Genomic DNA, 20,296 nt, shown 5'->3' on the forward strand with positions numbered 1-20,296 from the left:
AGGCAGCTTGGCTGGAGCTGTTTCTGGGCCAGCATGCAAAAGTTCATCTGATGCACTGATGAGTGAGTGAGCCAAGTGTTGAAACTAAAGTTTTATGGCAGACTGCTGTTCTTTCTAGTGAGTGGGGCAGCCATAGCAGGCAGGGGGTAGATAAAGTATGGAGCCTGTTGCATTAAAGAAATAAACATTTTGCAGACAGTCTAGTAGTTTTAAGCTCTGTTTAAAAACATTCTTCACAGAGGCCAACTCAAGCTATTGATGGTCTCCTGGTGTGAGCATGTAGTTATTGTGTGCAAGTGTGTGATGTTTCAGAAAGACAGAACAGACTCTTTTGAGGATGTTACAAAAAAAAACCAAAAACAAAAAAAAACCACCTATATCATGAGAGATATTATATTGTGACAATTTGTGTGAGGGTTTTTAGACTGTAAATGGCTGTATTCACATATTGTCTATAGATCTTAATATGAAGGTGGATGTTAGTTTTGTGTTTTGAACAAAAGTAGTTCTACTTTTGTGTGTCTCTCTCTCTCTCTCTCTCTCTCTCTCTCTCTCTCTCTCTGTGTGTGTGTGTGTGTGTGTGTGTGAAGCTACCTGTATTTATGGCTCTCTTTCCTGCAGGGCTAACAAATGAAAGTGGTGCCAACAAGTTTTACCTATGGTGGCTACAGCACTTGCTAGCACGAGTGGGATAGGGGGACCAATAATGAACGACACACAAACTAAAGTCAGCAATAGTATAACATATTTTGTCTCCCTGAATGTGCATTTGGAAGTAAAACACTGATTTGAATTCTACTTAGGGTTTGCCCTTCTTCCACAGTATCCATACACTGTAAAAAATTCTTTTCATGATTTGTTATCAAAACATTTTTTTCTTTTGTCAAATCAACTTAGATAATTAATGTGGTTCAGTTTCTATTTATTAAATCAATCGCCTTCATTGTATTAACTCAATTTTTTTTATTTAAATGAACTCAAAATTTTAAGGCAACCAGGTAACTTACTTTTTTAAATTAAACCAAAAATTATTTTTTCACAGTGTACTTTTAACAGGTTAGACAATGGTAACTACAGGTAAAACCATGCATGGCTTCTCACCACCATGGCCATGGTAATTATGGCAGTAACTCTATAAAACGCTATGATATTTGTTATGAAAAACTCATTTTATGAAAAAAAAAAAAAAAAACTAAAAAAAACATAGTTTAAAGGGTTAGTTCACCCAAAAATGAAAATTCTGTGATTTATTACTCACCCTCATGCCGTTCCACACCCGTAAGACCTTCGTTAATCTTCGGAACACAAATTAAGATATTTTTGTTGAAATCCGATGGCTCAGTGAGGCCTCCATAGCCAGCAATGACATTTCCTCTCTCAAGATCCATTAATGTACTAAAAACATATTTAAATCAGTTCATGTGAGTACAGTGGTTCAATATTAATATTATAAAGCGACGAGAATATTTTTGGTGCACCAAAAAAACAAAATAACGACTTGTATAGTGATGGCTGATTTCAAAACACTGCTTCAGGAAGCTTCGGAGCGTTATGAATCAGCGTGTTGAATCATGATTTGGATCACGTGTCAAACTGCTGATTCGACACGCTGATTCATAATGCTCCGTAGCTTCCTAAAGCAGTGTTTTGAAATCGGTTTTTGAAGTCGTTTTTTTTTTTTTTTTTTTTTTTGGTGCACCAAAAATATTCTCGTCGCTTTATAATATTAATATTGAACCACTGTACTCACGTGAACTGATTTAAATATGTTTTTAGTACATTAATGGATCTTGAGAGAGGAAATGTCATTGCTGGCTATGGAGGCCATCGGATTTCAACAAAAATATCTTAATTTGTGTTCCGAAGATTAACGAAGGTCTTACGGGTGTGGAACGGCATGAGGGTGAGTAATAAATGACATTATTTTCATTTTTGGGTGAACTAACCCTTTAAAGGTGCAATATGTAAAAATTTTGTCCGCTAGAGGTCGCTAGAGGCCTATTCAAAACAAAGGCATAGCTTGATGACGCTAAGTTTGAACGCGGAATCTTGGGACATGTGGTCTTCACCTCAACAGACGGTGCAAAAGAATAGGGATAGGACTCTGGAAGAAATCATGTTCATGGATGCGATTATTAACGTTATTGTAGTATGAAGCAGAGCAGGACCGAGTGTTATGAGAGTTGAACGATGCTGCTGGGGCGATTGCGCTACAAACGCCTCACGAGCAGCGGAACTTTTATTATGCCACAGTCGCCAGCGCCACTTCCGCTTTTCCGGTCATGAGTATGAGGTAACGCAACTTTGTTTATCATATTAGATACACTTGAGAGTGTTGAAAATGATGTTATAACATTACTCTGTGCGTTCGCTCGGTGGCTGCTGTGAGACACTTGTTTGAGACACACTGCAGTAAGCTAGATCGATTTTGAATATCATATTAAATGCTGGATGGCTTGAGTTGATAAATTGCATGCAATTCATTTTAAAACGTATTGTATGATGGAGAAAATTCTGTATTACCGTTACTAAAAATAAAGCTGCATCTGATTATGCTATGTTAGCTACTTGACAAAATAGTGTTTTTCTCTGAGGCATGGTAAAGCATGGTACTCGCAAAAAATCAAGGAAATTAGATTTAAACAATAAGACTAAACGTGTTGAGCTATATAACAACAATTAGTTTTCTGTCTGTAAATATATCAAAACAGTTGTTGGCTTGTCTATTAAATATATTAAAGCGTCTTTGGTGTTTCCATGGTTTCTACAAAATAAAACCGGAAACCGAGGCAGACCGAGGGTTAACGCGGGTATGATGCAATTGACAGGCGACTCCTCACACATCCCGGAGCCTTGGTTAAAATTGCAATTTTCTCACGATTTACAAATAGTTGGAAACATTTGGGATATTGTAAGTACTCAAGTCAAGTGAACAAAATATATAACACTGGCTTAGTGGTTTTTGGATATTTTACTGCAAAAATATTACATATTGCACCTTTAATAATAAAAAATGAATTATATTCCTTTACTCCCCTTATATATTCAATACAACATACATGACAATATTAATAGCAGAAATATTCAATATGATTATAATACATTTCTGCCAAAATGCCATGGTTAATACAGTTCACTAGAGTAAATTCATGCTAAACGTTTGCAAGGATGGTGATTTGTGGATTAAAATGTCTTGTAACTCGTTTGTATGTGACTTAATGATTTTCTTTGTCAGTGCTGTAGAGAATGTTGAGGCTGTTTTATCTGGTTTTAAATTAGTTTAAACTGGGCTGAGCTAGTAAATAGTGTGTGCTGCATGGTTCAAATAGGTAGCGCAGTTTCGTTCCACTTTTTGAACGTTTTATGTACAGAAATGGCGCATAGCTTAATCATACAGAGTTGACCAACTTTGTAAAGGGACCAGAGTTACTGTTAACAAAATGTAGTCACAAAAAAGTTCACAAAATGGACCATTTAGTCACAGTCTGGAGGCCTGCTAGGCTGCTTGTTGTAGTCAAGACCACCTAAACCAAGACCAAGTCGAGAACAAGACGAGACCAAGACTTTGGGGGGTTGAGACCAAGGCAAGGCAAGTCGAGACTGAGTCAAGACCAAGACCAGTCTGGCACTCCTCAAATTCATCTGAAAGATCCACATTTACTGCCTGAGAAATGTCTTATTTTTAATCAATAATTACAGTTAGAATAATAAGACATTATATAGAGCTGTTACCAATCAATTGAAATCACTAACATCAAAATTCATCTTTACACTGCAGAGGTGGAACAGAATTTGGATCTGAATTGGTACAATTACAAATGCATAAATAATGTTGAGATTAATGTTTTAAAAATAAAATTTTGTTTATTGGACATTTGTAAAAAAATCAATATCACGTTTGCAATTGTGCTCATATTTGTGAAAACAGTCCTCTTTCTTGTGATATCGCATAATTATATCATATGTTATAATATAAATATCAAGATCTTATACAAGTACTTTTTTGCAATCATATCTTGACTATTGTGGACCTTTGTATTAATTTTGGTGACATTTTTGACACAATCCCTTGTTGATTACTGACCCGGCACAAGAGTAACAAAATAAATGAAATTAGAAATAAGTTATTGATTGCATTTGAAGCAGGAAGTTTTACATCCAATCAAATGAATGATGTTAACAAAGAAATCAGACAATGCATCAGAAAATTAGCGATATTCTCGCAGTTGTGGTCTTGACTGGTCTTGAAATAAAATCCCAAGTCCTTTTAGTCTGCGACCAAGACAAGACCGAGACCAAATGCGGCCGAGACCAAGACCACAAGACCTTCAAAAAATGGTCTTAAGACTGGTCTCGAGTACTACAACACTAGCTGCTACTATGAATGATGACCATGTTTTGATTTAATTTATCCTGCTCCTTGTTCCTGTAACACTTCCCTATGATATACTCTGGTGTTTCCTGACATACAGAAAGCTGTTCACTGGAAGTTGATTGCAGAGGCTAGTCATGGATAGCAAATAGCTCTGTCTGTGGAAGTCATGTGAGGTGAAGTGTGTGTATGCACTAGTCAACATCTTTTAGGAATAATGCAAAGCACAAGTTACTGTTTGTTGTTTGGAAGATAGATTGTGTGATGGACTAAACAGAAAAGGAAGAAATAAGTGTTAAAATTATTGTATAAGTTTGTATTAAGCACAAGAAAACTAAACCATGAAGAGGGAAATATCTAATAAGAGAAATCTTTGTGTTGGTTTATAATTGTTCGTTTATTTGTTTAATTTATTGAATTGTGGGGTACCCAATACCCATGGAGAATGCATGCACAATACATGCACTTCTTTAGGAAATAGTTTTTCTGAATATATGCAATCAGGTCCTAAAATTAACACCCACCAAATGCAGATGAAAATCAACCATAACACATATCAACTCACTAGTTAATTTCCTCGGACTAGGAGCTTCCAACTTTAGCAAAACAAACTAAGCCTAAAGAGGGTTTCACATTGGATGAGAAATGCCACGTCCTTACAATTTGAATACATTTTGAAAACATTCCAAGAACAAAAAAAATTTCCAGTTTCCTTAATGTTAATAGAACATCATTTAAATGTTTGTATGATGTTACTGAAATGTTAAGTAAAATCGTCCAAAAAACGTTACTAATTAATCCCACAGAGAACTTTGTAGCAACATGATACACAGCAAAATTCTCAGTGTTAAATGAACACTACTGGACACCTGCTGTTAACAAGCAGAATCACTTGGGAACAACAAGAACAGAAAAAAAGTCAACTGCAAATAAAAGAACACTTTAACGCAAAACAGCACTACCACATCTACTTACTACAAACCAGTTTGCGTTTATTTCTTTCATATGTGTATAAAATTCTTATTGAGAATTAACAGAGGTTTAGCTAGGTAATTTTGATGATTTATTGAGAATAACTTTCATTTGAAGTCGTCATAATGGGTATTAATGTAATTTAGTTGGGCACTTTCTCCCTTGACTTTTGTTCATTTAAATCTCTTTCAGCAAATGCAATAGTGTTTTCAGAGAAAGTTTGTGAATTATTAAAGAAAGAGATTGATGAAAAGCAGATAAGGTTAAGATGTCAGCTTTTATGGTAGTCAAATGACTATGATAAAGTGATTTAAGCCACTGTTTTTTTTTTTCTTGAAGTCTGATTTAAAGCAAATAATAGTGAAGTTGTGTCATTAATGAATAAAAAAGCTGTTAGAAAGATCACTGTAACACACTAAAACTGTGAAAAGATGAAGAGATTTCAAAACTGCCAAATCTTTTGTGTAAAAATTCATCATACAAACCTCAACAATGGTGACAGTAAAAGTAAAAAGCAGACACAAAATAAAAGCAGAAAATAGTAAGACAATTTAGGTGCGTAATTATTCATGCTGCAATGCATGCTTGGAGCCATGAATGAGTTTGTACTATGCTGACACCCAGAATGCATTGCAGCATGAAACTTGCCATCATTGTTGAGTTTCATTTGCTGATCGTGAGTGTTTAGACTACACCATAGTTAACTTTCTGCACAACATGTTTTCATAATTTTTCAGTAGAGCTGTAGAATATAATCATTTTTACAATACATTGCGATACTGATGTGAACAATTCTGCATCGATGCATTAAAAAAAAAGAATCGATTTTTAAAAAATGCAATTAAATAGGCCTATAATACATATTAATGTGCTGTTTTATTGTGAATAAAGTAGGCAACTCTTATTAATAAAAAAAGTTGCTAATTTGTTTCTTTCTTATACTGTATTTGTTCTGTTTGTTATTTGCATCTTTGTTCTTATTCTTAGCAAAGATAAAATATCAAAAAGAACTATAGTTATGATTAATATAGTAATTATTATTAATAAAAGAAACATTCGTGATGCATCGAGAATCGCTTTATGATCGAATCGTTACTCTCTGAATTGTAATCGAATCGTGTGGCAAGTGAAGATTCACACCTCTATTTTTCAGAATATCTGATCATCATAACACTGTTAGAGAACACTCTGTAGTATCACATGGTCGGTAACACAATGTTTAAATGCTTTAATGACAAAACTGTTTAGCATCCAACCTTAAACCATTTTTAACCTTAGCATCCAACCTTAAACCAAGACAACAAGTTATATATATATATATATTATAACAAAAATTTGTGTTTTTAGGCCCCCAACACGCCGTTGTCGTGTGAATGAATGGCCAAACCGCATGAAAAGTTTCCATTTTTAGTTGAAAATGGTGTAGTGTAAACAGCCCCTTAATGAATGAATGACAACTAACCTCAAATGATTAAGGTTTAGTGTTGTCAGAACTCAAAAGTATCAACCGCGATACCAAGTAGGTACTGAAATTTTAAAAACGTGATGCTTTGAGCGCTGTTGGGAGGATTCGTAAACACCTCTGATTGGCCTTTGTGTGCACACACTCATCAGATATGTCTGTGATTGGCTACAATTATCAATGCACGGTTTGAATTTTAAAGCAGGCATCTATAGGCATGTGACGGTATCAAAATTTCATGTTGCGATAATTGCTAAAGCTTTTATCACGGTATACGGTATTATCACGATATTGAAATAAGTTGCAAAAATGTTCGTAATATAACAGGTTTAATAACTTTTTTCTTGTAACAAAAAGAACTCAGGAATTGTTGCATGTCGAAATGCCATAAAAGAATTATAAAGAACAATAGGTATTATTTTACAATAAGGTCTCAGTTAACGTAAGTTAATGCATTAAAGGATTAGTCCACTTTCAAATAAAAATTTCCTGATAATTTACTCACCCCCATGTCATCCAAGATGTCCATGTCCTTCTTTCTTCAGTCCAAAAGAAATGAAGGTTTTTGATGAAAACATTCCAGGATTTTTTTTATCCTTATAGTGGACTTCAATGGTCTCCAAACGGTTGAAGGTCAAAATTACAGTTTCAGTGCAGCTTCAAAGGGCTTTAAATGATACCAGACAAGGAATAAGTGTCTACGAATGCGAATGCAGCGCCAGTTCCGTTTTTTCCGTAAGTTGAATAGGGAAGGTGTAGGACATTTAGCGTAAGCTTTTTGAAGAATACGGAATCGTGTTCTGGTGGAAGCACTTGTGATGCGATCATTTGTGCCTATAAAGCATATACATTTTGATTTTTTTTTTTAGAAAATGGCCGATCGTTTCGCTAGATAAGAGCCTTATTCCTCGTCTGGTATTGTTTAAAGCCTTTTGAAGCTGCACTGCAAACTGTAATTTTGACCTTCAACCGTTTGGAGACCATTGAAGTCCACTATAAGGAGAACAATCTTGGAATGTTTTTGTTAAAAACCTTAATTTCTTTTCGACTGAAGAAAGAAGGACATGGACATCTTGGATGACATGGGGGGTGAGTAAATTATCAGGAAATTTTTATTTGAAAATGAACTATTCCTTTAACTAACATTAACAATGAGCAATAGCTTAATTTGTTATAGAAGTTATTATTCTTTGTTAGTTTAAAAATAAAACTTTTCATTTTAGCTCAGGTCCATTAAATAATACAGTTACAACTTTTGAATTTAATGAAGTGTTATTAAATGTTGAAATTAAGAGTAATAAATGCTTAAGAAGCATTTTTCATTGTCAGTTTATGTTAACTAATGAATTAACATGGTAAATAATGGAGCCTTATTGACTGAACAATAAAGAATCAGAACATATTAAAACAATATCTAGGGCATGTTAAATTAAGTTTGAAAATAAAAAGCCTTAAGTCTTTAAGTATTTGGTGCTGTGATGAACACAATAGCGGATACAAACAATAGCGGACACAAAAATCCAATTGGCTGTTTATAACATTTATACTGTAGTCAAAGGATATACACTAACAAGAAGCGACACTCAATAGAACGTTCCATTGAAACACCGGCGGCCAACAGCGGCCCTGCGTTTCCGCCATTTTGGGGTGAAAGGGAGTCGGCAGCCCACTAGTTTCTATGGCAATATCAGCTGCTTTGTTAAAAAAAAAAACATACATTAAAGCTGAAATCCAACCTGAATGATGACAACACAGAATAAAATAATATCACTAGTAATCATCAAATCCTTTTTACAGTTTATTTTACACACTTTGTGTTTAAGTCTTCCACTTTTTTCACAAAACCTTTGCTCTCTAGAAACCCAGTCAGTTTGGGTTAAAATTCTTTAAAAGGCTTATAAACACTGAATTATTACCAACATATGAAATTAAATTAAGGACATGCATCAGAAAAATTGGGAATGTTGGACAATAAATGTATGAATATAACAGCTTGATTCTGCAGTGTTGTCTAATGTCCATTGAAGCAAAAGTGTCCAAAAATGGGAATTATGCGATAATGGACACAGCAATGCATCATGTATTATAAGATCATTATGTTTGTAGCGTGATCCATTAAAACATACAATATATATATATATTTCAGTTCAGACCTAGATAGTGTTACTATTACTCCACTAGGTCTGAAATATATTGTTCGCTGCAAACATGATGATCTTAAATGTATTAATTATTAATTTACTATTAATAAATGTGTAAAGTTGCATAAAATGGAATAAAGTAGGCTAACTACGTTACCTCAGATGGTTGAATAGTTGGATTCCAACTGGTAAAATAAAACATATATAAGACAATACAACATTTACTGTAGGAGCCATACAGTTTACTGGTGACTTAATTTAAAAAACTGTTCTATTGCACTTCTGATTTGGCAGTGAAATTCGCCCGATTTTGGGTGCGCAAGATGTGAAGGATTCTATGGTCCAATTAGTATTTTCAGCCCATAATAGTGGCCGCGCTACCGGAGCGCCATCTAGTGGCTGTTACCCAAAAAATATCAAAGTGTCACCTCTTGGGTTCTATACTCTTTGCTATAGTAGCTGTAGTACAGCTGCTTTGTTTACAGGGGTTACCACTGCATTTCTGCTGTTGCATCAGCGCCCTCTGCTGTCAGAGTGTGAAAGTGCATTTTCATTCAGCTTGTCTCCTTTACTAGTTCCGCCATGCGCTGCTCATGCACGTTGGGTTTGTTTACATCAGTGCGCATGCCTCTTTGACGAAGCATACAGCTGTGTTGAGCATTTTAAATGGTTGATGGGTAAAGTATTCTTAAAATTCATTCTAAAAATCGGAATAATACGTAATAAATTTTATTCACTGTATTTTGAAGTGCCCACGATAACAATGTCGCGCATATTCATTATCGTGATATATCGTATTACCGTAAACCGGAACATGTCTAGGCGTCTATCTATCAGTGGACCGATCTGCTGATAGATGCCTGCTTTCAAACACTCCCATGTGTATCTGTCTATATGCTTGGTGAAAAGGATTATTGATATCTATTTACAACATGTTTTTTAAGCGTCGATCATTGTAGGCAATCACAGACATATCTGATGAGCGCATGAACACAAAGGCCAATCAGAGGTGTTTACGAATCCGCTCAACAGTGCTCAAAGCTTCACGTTTTTAAAAATTTTAATACCAACTTGGTATCGCGGTTGGTACTTTTGACAAGACTATTAAGGTTAATGATCAAACAACCAATTAATAAAATCTAAAAACTTTAGTTGAACCTCCAACTAAAACATTCCAGAAAAAAGTTCTACAAACAATGTATAAATAACATTTTTAAGCTAACCTTTTGAGAACATTATTAAAGACCAGATAAATTTGAACAAACATTCTATTAACATTACTGGAAGAATGTTTGTTTGAGAGAAGGTTAGCTAAAATTCTGAGAACGTCCCCTGTTAGCTGGGGTGAGATCACCTCAGCTCAAAAGAGTGATTCATTCATGAATGAGGGATAACTATTACTCTGATTCTATAAAAATGAAAAGACAATTTGAAACACAGCATGATTGCTGAAATACTGTGAAAGGAAATGTTTAAACATCAAAGTTTTACTGGGTCTTTACTGGGTTTTGTGCCAGGGTCACATGAGGCACAGTTTGTACACATATACTAAAATTTAATATAGGAACTTTTGTTCACAAATGCAAGAAATAAAGGCAATCTGGTTTGTAGTAAGTGAATATAGTAATGCTGTTTTGTTTTATTGTGTTCTTTTATTTGCAGTTGACTTTTTTTCTGTTCATGTTGTTCCAAACTGATTATTCTGCTTGTTAACTGGAAGTGTCCAGTGGTGTTCATTCAACACTGAGGATTTTGCTGTGCATCACGTCAAGTTCTCCATGTTTCCAACGTTTTTGAGGAGGATTTGTTGTTGTTATTTGAAATATGGCATTTCGACATGCAACACTTCCTGCTGTTAACAGATGGCGCTTTGACTACAAATGAATATTGCCATGTAGATGTCTTTAAGCCAGGACTATTATCAAACATGAAGTTTGGAGCAGATCGGACATTGTATGCCTGAGTTACAACAACTTCCTGTTTTGTAGCGTTAATCACATACTTTAGCACTTAGCCAGTTGTTGCATGATTTAATGTGTTTCTAGCATGTTTGGTACTTCATGGCATATTTAAATGTGTTTCTGGGAGTGAATTACAGTGTAAAGCATGTTGCCAGCAGGTGGCGCTATGACTAACTGAATATTGGCATATAGTCTTCAGGCCAGGACTCTTATCACACATGTGAAATTTTGGGGCAGATCGGACACTGTATGCCTGAGTTACAACAGCTTCCTCTTTCATGGCGAAACATCTGACTTTTTTTTAGGCCGCCACGGACATGCCCTTCAGCGAAAACTCAAGATCTTCGCAATTTAACATCGCTAAGGCCTTAAGATTAGACTGACCAAATATGATGTTGATCTGGTTAAATCTCTATGAGGAGTTAATCACAGTGTAAAACATGTCATTTCCTGTTGCCCACAGGTGGCGCTATAACTGTAACTGAATATTGGCATGTAGATGTCTTCAGGCCAGGACTCTAATAAAACATGTGAAGTTTGGCGCAGACCGGACATTGTATGCCCGAGTTACAACAACTTCCTGTTTCATGGTGAAACATCAAATTTTGTCAGGCCACCACGGACACGCCCTTCAACGAAAACTCAAGATCTTCGCAATTTAACATCGCAAAGGCCTTTAAATTAGACTGACTAAATATGATGTTGTTCTGATAAAATCTCTAGGTGGAGTTTGTTAAAGTACGCCTGGAAATGGCAAAAACTGCAAAAATTTTGCAGAGAAAATTCAAAATATCTCAATTCCTGTTGGGTTTTCAGATTTTGCACCCAAGGACTTTTTTGTAAGTATTAGGCTGTTACATGGGTCTAACAAATTTCATACCTGTATGTGAAACGTAGTGCGAAGGGCGCTTAATTGAAATTTTAAAGGTGGCGCAATCGAGCCATTTTGCCACCTAATTCTGAAACCCATATCGGACGTAAATTTTCACAACTTCTGGCGCGTGTGCAAAGTTTCATGAGTTTTTGAGCATGTTTAGACCCTCAAAAATGTGATTCGTTTCGGAGAAGAAGAAGAATTGACCGAGCAATTACAATAGGGCCTGAGTACCATTTTCTAAAGTAAAACTGTCTAACAGTGAGACCAGTGGGATAATGTTTCTGTGGGAGACAGCATCTCTTTTGCCTTTTGTGAGCTTGTTGAGTTCTAATAGTTCTAATAGCTCCTGTAATGTGGAGTTTTATAGGGGGTGAATCAAGAAATACAACACCTCCATTGCTCTTGGCTCATAACTCTAGTCTATGTGAAAAGTCTACCTGTCATGATTGAAGCAGGACCACAAAGCAGCATAAATGGGCAAACTAATGAGTTAGTGTAACACAGTGGTTTTATATCCTGGCCCTGGGGACCCACCACTGCATATTTTGAATGGCTCTCTTAACTGACACACTAGGTGCTTCTCAAACAGAAAGCTGCATCCTAGTGAGACTGTGTGCTTCCTAGTCCAGTCCTTCTGATTCTTACAGGCTAGAGTCCTTCTCAGCATTAAACGCTAGAATGAGACGGTCTAGAATGTGAGCATGGCTATGTCACACATGTTCCTGGCCCACAGTCATCATGGCATTAAAATATATATATTCATAATGATTCATCCTTCAGAATTAGCTGAATAAAGGACGCGAAAGGAAGGCTGCCTTCCAAGGACCCTTCAAATTGAAATGGCCTTCAGCAGTGATTGATGATGGTAGTTGAGATATGCAGCCTTCCATTTGAGAAGCACGCACTCATGGAGTTCTCACCTAATGAGCTGATGATCTGAATCAGGTGTGTTAAATAAGGGAGACAAAATATGCAGAGCGGTGGGTCCCCAGGATCAGGATTGAAAATAGTACTTTTTCACAGACATCACAGACATAGTACTTTTTTAGTCTTTTTTACTTTCACTTGGTCCTGACGCAAACCAATGCACAACTCGGGGAATGTTTATACTTGACATACTCTGTAGTTGCACTATTTTAGAAAATGATAGATGGCAATGCAAAGGACATATCAGATAAATCTGCAAGAAACAGCAGCAGCAAAGCAAAAACAAAACAAACAAACAAACTTTATATTTACATTGCGGGTATAAAGATAATAGTTCATGTTTAAAACAAGGTGGAAACACCTTTGTCTACTTGGCCCAAATATGATTTTTTTTGCCCACATGTGATTCATATCTGTTCTCCCCATGACAGCAGGAATCTGAACTTTTCAATTCCGATTTGTGCCACTTTCATATGTATCATGCTAAATCTGATACAGGTCAGGTGTTTTGTAATGCGACCGGAATGATTTTTACATCACTCGAGATCAACATTCGTCACGATTCTGCGCTCATTAGAAGGGCAGTGATGTGTGAGAACTGTAAGTATTACAGAGACAGCTCTATAATACATGCAAAACATGAGGGCTTGTATGATAAAAGTTTCAAAACTCTGCTCTTTCGTCACATTATTGTCACTCTATAACATTGTCTTTATTTTTCATATTGCCTGCGCATAATTTTGCTCACTTTAATGCCCTCCGTGTTTACTTCCATATGACAGCGTGCTGTGTGTGTTGCCAAGTCTGCGATTTTCCCGCAGAATTGGGTTACTTTTTTACTGTTGCCGCGGGTTGAACTCCGTGGGTTGAAGCGACCGCACTAATGTGATATTTAACCCCCGGAATGCGAATTTTTAGCGGGATACCCCACGGAACGTGATTGGGCAAATTTATGGACTAGTTTTGAGAAGAAATTTAGTTCATTTTGTGGTAAACCATGATCTGTTCACACTGGAAACCTGATACTGGCCACATTTAAAACAGCAATGTGAACAGCTATACAAAAAAAAAATCAGATATGAGCAAAAATCGGAATTAAGCATTAAGGCTCGCAGTGTGAACATAGCCTAAATATAAACTTGCTCCTTTTTTATTTATTTTTTACAGGAATTCAAGTGTTTCCTCAATACAGGTATTTGACACAGTTTACAATGGTGTGTTTAATTGTGGTGGTTTGACTAATCATACTCAATCAGTGCGTTTAAATGGACCCTCATAATGCAATTATGGGATTTTGGCAATATTGTGATTAAACTTTACCTCATGTAAATGCAATACTTCGATTAAAGTAATGTGAGTATGCTCATAATCGTAGTAACCATAATCGCATTAAACTAGGTGGCATACGCCGATTTTAATCATAATAAACAGGCATGTAAACACCTTAATCGCATTATTACCACTCTGACCAAAGTGCGCATGTGCTCGGACGTACACGGATGCTGTGTGTTATTCACACAACTTCATGAATGAACTCCATTACATCATTCTGAAGTTTTCTCTTCTCCAAATCGCTAAACTGTCAACACAACTCGCTGCACAGTCTCTGCTCCGTATCTTCATCCAGATGGCGCGAAGAACGTGACAACGCGGTAAACCCGGTATTGTGATGTTCATCGCGGTGCGGCATAATGTCTAGTACGTCCATAAAAATTTATTTTGAATTTGAAGTGAGTAGATTAAAACGATGGCCGGTAACATGCATACTGAGAGTGTGGTATAATAACCAAACTTGTTAGCAAATAATCAGAGTAATGAAAATTGCTTGTAAACTGGAGTGAAGAGTTCTGCTTGTGTCATGTAAACATCTTACTGCGATTAAGACCTTACTCTGATTATGAGAAATAATCGCATTATTGGTGCACATGTAATCGTAGTCATTGTAAGTTGAATGGCCTTCTCTGACAATACAAAGGCTATATTATTGGTACATCTTTATTTATAAAGCATTAATTGGTTTATACCTGTACTATAACCTATGTCTGATGGTATATTATGTGCTTTAGTCCCTAGGATGATGATAGAGCTTGTTAGGAAACTTTTGTTTTGATTTGCAGCTCATTTTTTTCTTGAAATATTTCTTCAAAAATACATGAAATCACTTGCATCTTTAGGACTTAGCAGTGAGTATCTTTAAGACTTAGCAACTTTGGCCAGTGTCATTGTTTTGTAAGTTATTTTATTGTTGAATATCAAGTGTCCTTAATTAAGCAAGTCAAAAGGCGACAGCGGCAAGGAACCCAAACTCTAACAGGTGAAAAAATGGAGAAAAAAACCTTGGGAGAAACCAGGCTCAGTCGGGGGGCCAGTTCTCCTCTGGCCAACAATGAACAGTACATGATTATGATTCAGGCAGCGTTACAGGTCATAAGTCAGATTGGGATTGCAAAAGTCAAAATATTTAATTCAGTTTCATCTAGTTGAAGATCGGATTCATCACACCGGTATGAAAACAGTTTGTTGGGGATCTGGGGAGTAATTACCTGGTGAAGTGTATTTATTTACTGAAGAGTTAAGGAAAGTTATCATGAGCATTTAATGTTTGAAGCGAATGTCGTAAGAAATGCCAGTAGACTGGGAAGATTTCAAAATGAGTGGTTCATTCATAAATCTGTAAGATCTTACCTTCATGCTGTGGAAATACAAACTGGAAGACAGAACACAACGAGTGCAGTGCTGAAAAAAATCAGAAAATAATCACAACAAGTGCACAGGAAAAAGAATTAAAAGAGTAAAAGAGAACATAAAATAAAGTGGAATCAGTGGGACATACAGTAGTACAGTGCTCATTCAACAGATGTGTTTTGAGTCAGGATCTGAATGTGGCTACTGTTGGAGCACATCTGATCTCTTCTGGAAGCTGGTTCCAGCTACGGGTGGCATAATAGCTAAAAGCAGAGTAGTCTTGCTTTGAGCACACCCTTGGTATTTCTAACTGACTTGATCCTAATGATCTGAGTGATCTGTTAGATTTATATTCAATGAGCATATCTGCAATGTACTGAGGTCCTAGGCCATTGACTGATTTATAAACAAGTAATAAGTTGGCTTCTAAATGTAACTGGAAGCCAGTGTAAAGATTTTCTAGTTCTGCTCAGAATCCTGGCAGCAGCGTTCTGTATGAGCTGCAGCTGTCTTATGGTCTTTTAGGAAAGGCCAGTGAGGAGTCTATTACAATAATCCACCTCGCTGGTGATAAAAAGTGGACATCATAAGGACTGTAGCATGCACATAAATATATACACTGACATACTAGTTTGCAGAATGGGATGGGCATACTGTTCTCTGCTCAAAATTTCCAATTAATTCCCATAAATTCCCGTAAATTTCTTTTAAGTTTCTAAATTGGAATATTTCCAAAATTCCCCATGTTAAGTTCCCGGGGAAAGTTTCCGGAAATTTACCGGAAACTTTCCGCCCCTTTGCAACCCTAGTTGAGAACCACTGTCATTGTTTAAGATAGAAAAAAAATAGAACCCAGAAAACCCTCATATTCACTTGCCAATGAATTGATCAGTTTATCCATTTACCTGCAGAATTCCTGGATGGAGGTGTCAGATGAAGGATAAACTTCAATATGGCACTTACTTGATCACTTGAATGTAACAGCAAGAAGGATTGCTACCTCAAATCACTTGCTGTTTGTCTTGAAAAGTTACTCATTTGATATGCAGTACACATGTTCATTTTAGGTAGAGAGTATTGTTGCATTCAAAAACTATAAACAGTGAAGCTGCAGCCCAAAAATTTGGTCAATCCCAAAAAGTTTTATTCAATGTGTCCACACATGGAGTAAAGATCCAGGATGTAGGATTTTTTTTTTTTTTTTTTTTTTTTTGCACAGTGAAAAGGTGCAAAACCAGATCAGAGCTTTTTCTGACACCCTCCTCCTTAGTAACTCTCACCTAGATCTGCTTACAGGGGATTTATGTATGATTGTTTGTGCAGCCGCAGCAGTATGTTTTACATGCTGTATGTCTTAAGATTAGCAGGCCTTTAGCATATTGCTGTTTGTTGATTGCTCCATGATCATTCCATCAATGTTTCTATGTTTTCTCCAATGTATTTCCTATTTTGTGTAGTCAAAAGTCAATACAGTATTCAGATGGCAAAGGTCACCCATAGTCAGAAGGTGACCGTGCAAGAAAAAAAAAACAAAAAAAAAAACAGATGGAGAATCTGTGGTCATCTGAACTGAGAGATTTTTGAGTTGTGGTAGTATGGTAGTGATTATGGTTGAGCAGGTGTTAGAGTGCTGGATATAATGTCAGGGTTAACATCTGTGTGTATGAGAGGGAGAGAGAGCGCACGTGTAAAAGTGTACGATGGAGAGAACCATTTCAAAGATAGCAGCTTGTAAACAGTGTCCCAAGCCAAAATTATGAGCGAGACTGAGAGATAGATTCAATCTACTTTCTTTAGCGTAGAATTTATAGAGCATCTTTTAATAATCACACATCACATTGGATTTCACATCATATGCTATTAGATCCTGCTGTCAGATGTGTGAGAATAATTCACACCAGCAGGCATCTGAACTTAGAAGAGGACTTTTCAGAGACACACCGTCATTGAGCATCTGTCTCATTCAGTTTTTTGGTGTGTTCCACACCGTTGGCACTAGTTGTAACCGGTTGCTGGCAATTGCTGGCTTTTTGGCTGATTGAGCTGGTTGAATCAGCGTCGAGCAGTCAGTGAGAGAGATCACTCTGATTGGCCGTTCTTCTTTAGCAAACCAGTGCGTAAGAGGAAAAATGAAAATGATGAAAGCAAGCATATGAAGAAGTGGAGAGGACACACAGTCTGAGCATTCCAATACACAGATATTTTCATAACGACATGGCCGCCTGGAATGAAAAAAAGTTAAGAGCAACTGATCAACATGATTTATATTCAAAATGATAAGCAAGAGCTGCTCTGTTTACGGTTCATATATCTGCAATTCTAGTGTCTGTTTTCATTTTGAATTACAAATGTTTGACTATTGCCACCTGCTTGTACAGACAGTTATTTCCTCCCACGCATACGCAGAAAGTATGCGCTAGTTGGCGATTGGCTGTAGTCTTTACGGAGTGTTCAAGGGCAACTTTTTGACCCAGTGCAGGCGATGCAAGCCGACAACACATTCGGGTTTAGTCAGCGGTAGTTCTTTGATGATTTGGAGTGTCAAGGGCTTAAATGGCCAACAAGGTGTGAAAAGGACTCTTGAAGGACCAGCATCACATCCTCTTGTACCACTGTTTGAAGAATTTATCTTCCAGAATCTGGCAGTAAGTTTTGGGAGTTCATTTTTAGTCCATCTCCTACTGTGAAGCCCGTTTTGCAGAGATGGACTAAAAATGAACTCCCAAAACTTCCAAAAAGATTCTGGAAGATGAATTCTTCAAACAGTGGTACAAGAGGATGCCTAACATACCTAATAATTATGCACATCTGAATGTAAGGTGTTTTTCATTTCTAGCCTTCATGAACAATTATATATCACTTATAAATGATTAAATACAAAATTAACAGTAGTTATTAAGATTAATGTGGTTTGGAATTGGTAAGATGTGCCTAGAAAAAAAATATGATCAGAAAATCAACGTGCCTAATAATTCTAATTCAAAATGTGGACAAAAATCCACCACACTAAAAGAATGGGTGGAGTCCACGGACATGCACAATATGAAATCAATGCAAATGCCGCCTACACCGTGTCCTAACCAGATGTGACACGCGAGAAAATGTATCTTTTCCATGGTAATCAGAGTTATTTTTTCTTTTTTTCTTTTGTACTAACCAGCCGGCGCGGCAATTCATGACGATTCTATTTTACAAACAGTTAATATTTCTGTGGCATTGTGGCTTGAGCAACATACAAAGTATGACAATGATAATCTCAGTTGCTGATTATGTGTGATTGTTTAAAGTAAAAAGAATTTAATGTGAATCATTTTTTGTGACCTTTATAGACAGCCTACTGAAAGCAACAATGGATAGTGTAATTCACCTCAGATCTTGAAAATAAATTAAAGAAAACAACAATGTTCAGTGTGAACAAGTGTATTCTATGATCAAATAGATTGTTTCAGTCACTTAGTGTGTATTTTTAATCATGTTAAAAGGTGTAAGATTTATAAATTTGATAATGTACTTATCCATTTCATTTAGAATGCAGTGTGCTTGCAGAGAGAGCTCGCCCACATGCTCTTCTGATTGGCTGTGATTTTTGATTGATTTTGTCTCGTCTCAAGTCGAGTCTGGTTTGGACAGATAATTGCTTGCCGCTGGAAATCTTAAAGCATCGCATCTGGTTAGGACACAGTGTTAGGCTGTTTTAATGTGCTTTTCAAAGCTGCGGTTTCTGCCAAAGGCCCACTCAAGCAACAGAACAGAACAAGCGGTATCATGAGCTGTTTATTTCCTGTTTTGTCTGAATGCCAGGGTATGGCAACTGCTATACTCTGCCATACGTAAATGCCGCCCCTGGGTCAAACTCTTGTCATTGGACTTCACATCAAATGCTGTCACATCCTCCTGTCAATTCACATCAGCAGCCATCTGAACCTAGGAGAGGACTTTAGGGGCCAAAAAGTCACTAAATGTTGCTAAGATGGCGTCATGCATTAATTAGCATATTTGTGACAATCACATATTATTTGCATTCTGCCTAATGTCGGCACATCACATCTGTTTTCTCTCCTAATCCATGCTCACATACTGTATTTTAATATAATACATACACTGTAAACCCGAATAAGTTGGGCTAACTCAAAAAATTTGAGGTAATCAGTTACATCAAATTTTTTGAGTTATGATGTTCCCAATTTTAAGTAAGCAGAACTATCAAGTTTTGAGTTTGTAGTACTCATGCATGATAATTGCTCCTAACTTGAAGTACTGATACTCATACACTTTGATAGCAATTGACATAAAATATTTAGTTAATTAACTTTTTTATTTTGAGGTATTCCAAATCAAATGAGTTCAGAAAATTAAGAAAATGCCAACTTGCTAATTTGCTAACATGTTAACAATAGCATGGTATAGCACTTAATGAATGAGTACAGCAACTTAACAAAATGTAACTTACCTGCTCTCAAACCAAGCCACATGCGCCACTTGTCACCATGATGGTAACTCTCTAAAAACCCACATTAACAGAAACTCTTCTAAATTAGCATAACAAAACATTAATCACTACTAAATCTCCCTTATCCATTAATTTTGTACAAAAAAACATATAACACTTAATTTTAGCATTTACTCTCCCTTTCGAGTGCCATGGGCAAAGCATGCTGGGGAAATAGAAATCCCAGGCCAGTTTCAACTTAAGTTAGTCTAAATTAAAAGAAATTAGTTCATACAACTCAAAACAATAAAACAGTTCAGTTTACTTAAAATATGTTAGTGTTGTGAACTCAAAAGAAAAATAAATTTCTAATTACTCATAACAGTTAATTTAACTGAACTAATTTGTTAAATTTAAGTTTGTCTTACTCAAAACAATTAAGTATTTTGAGCATTAGGGTTTACAGTTTA

The 20,296-nt window shown here is 36.3% G+C and overlaps 1 protein-coding gene across 2 annotated transcripts in view; it reads left to right on the forward strand.

Annotated features, from left to right (window-relative positions):
• gse1b (Gse1 coiled-coil protein b) overlaps positions 1-20,296 on the forward strand; it is a 234,727-nt gene that overhangs the window by 2,633 nt on the left and 211,798 nt on the right. The window lies entirely within an intron of this gene.

The sequence above is a fragment of the Ctenopharyngodon idella genome, chromosome 18 (genome assembly GCF_019924925.1).
Source record: "Ctenopharyngodon idella isolate HZGC_01 chromosome 18, HZGC01, whole genome shotgun sequence".
Taxonomy (NCBI): Eukaryota; Metazoa; Chordata; class Actinopteri; order Cypriniformes; family Xenocyprididae; genus Ctenopharyngodon; species Ctenopharyngodon idella.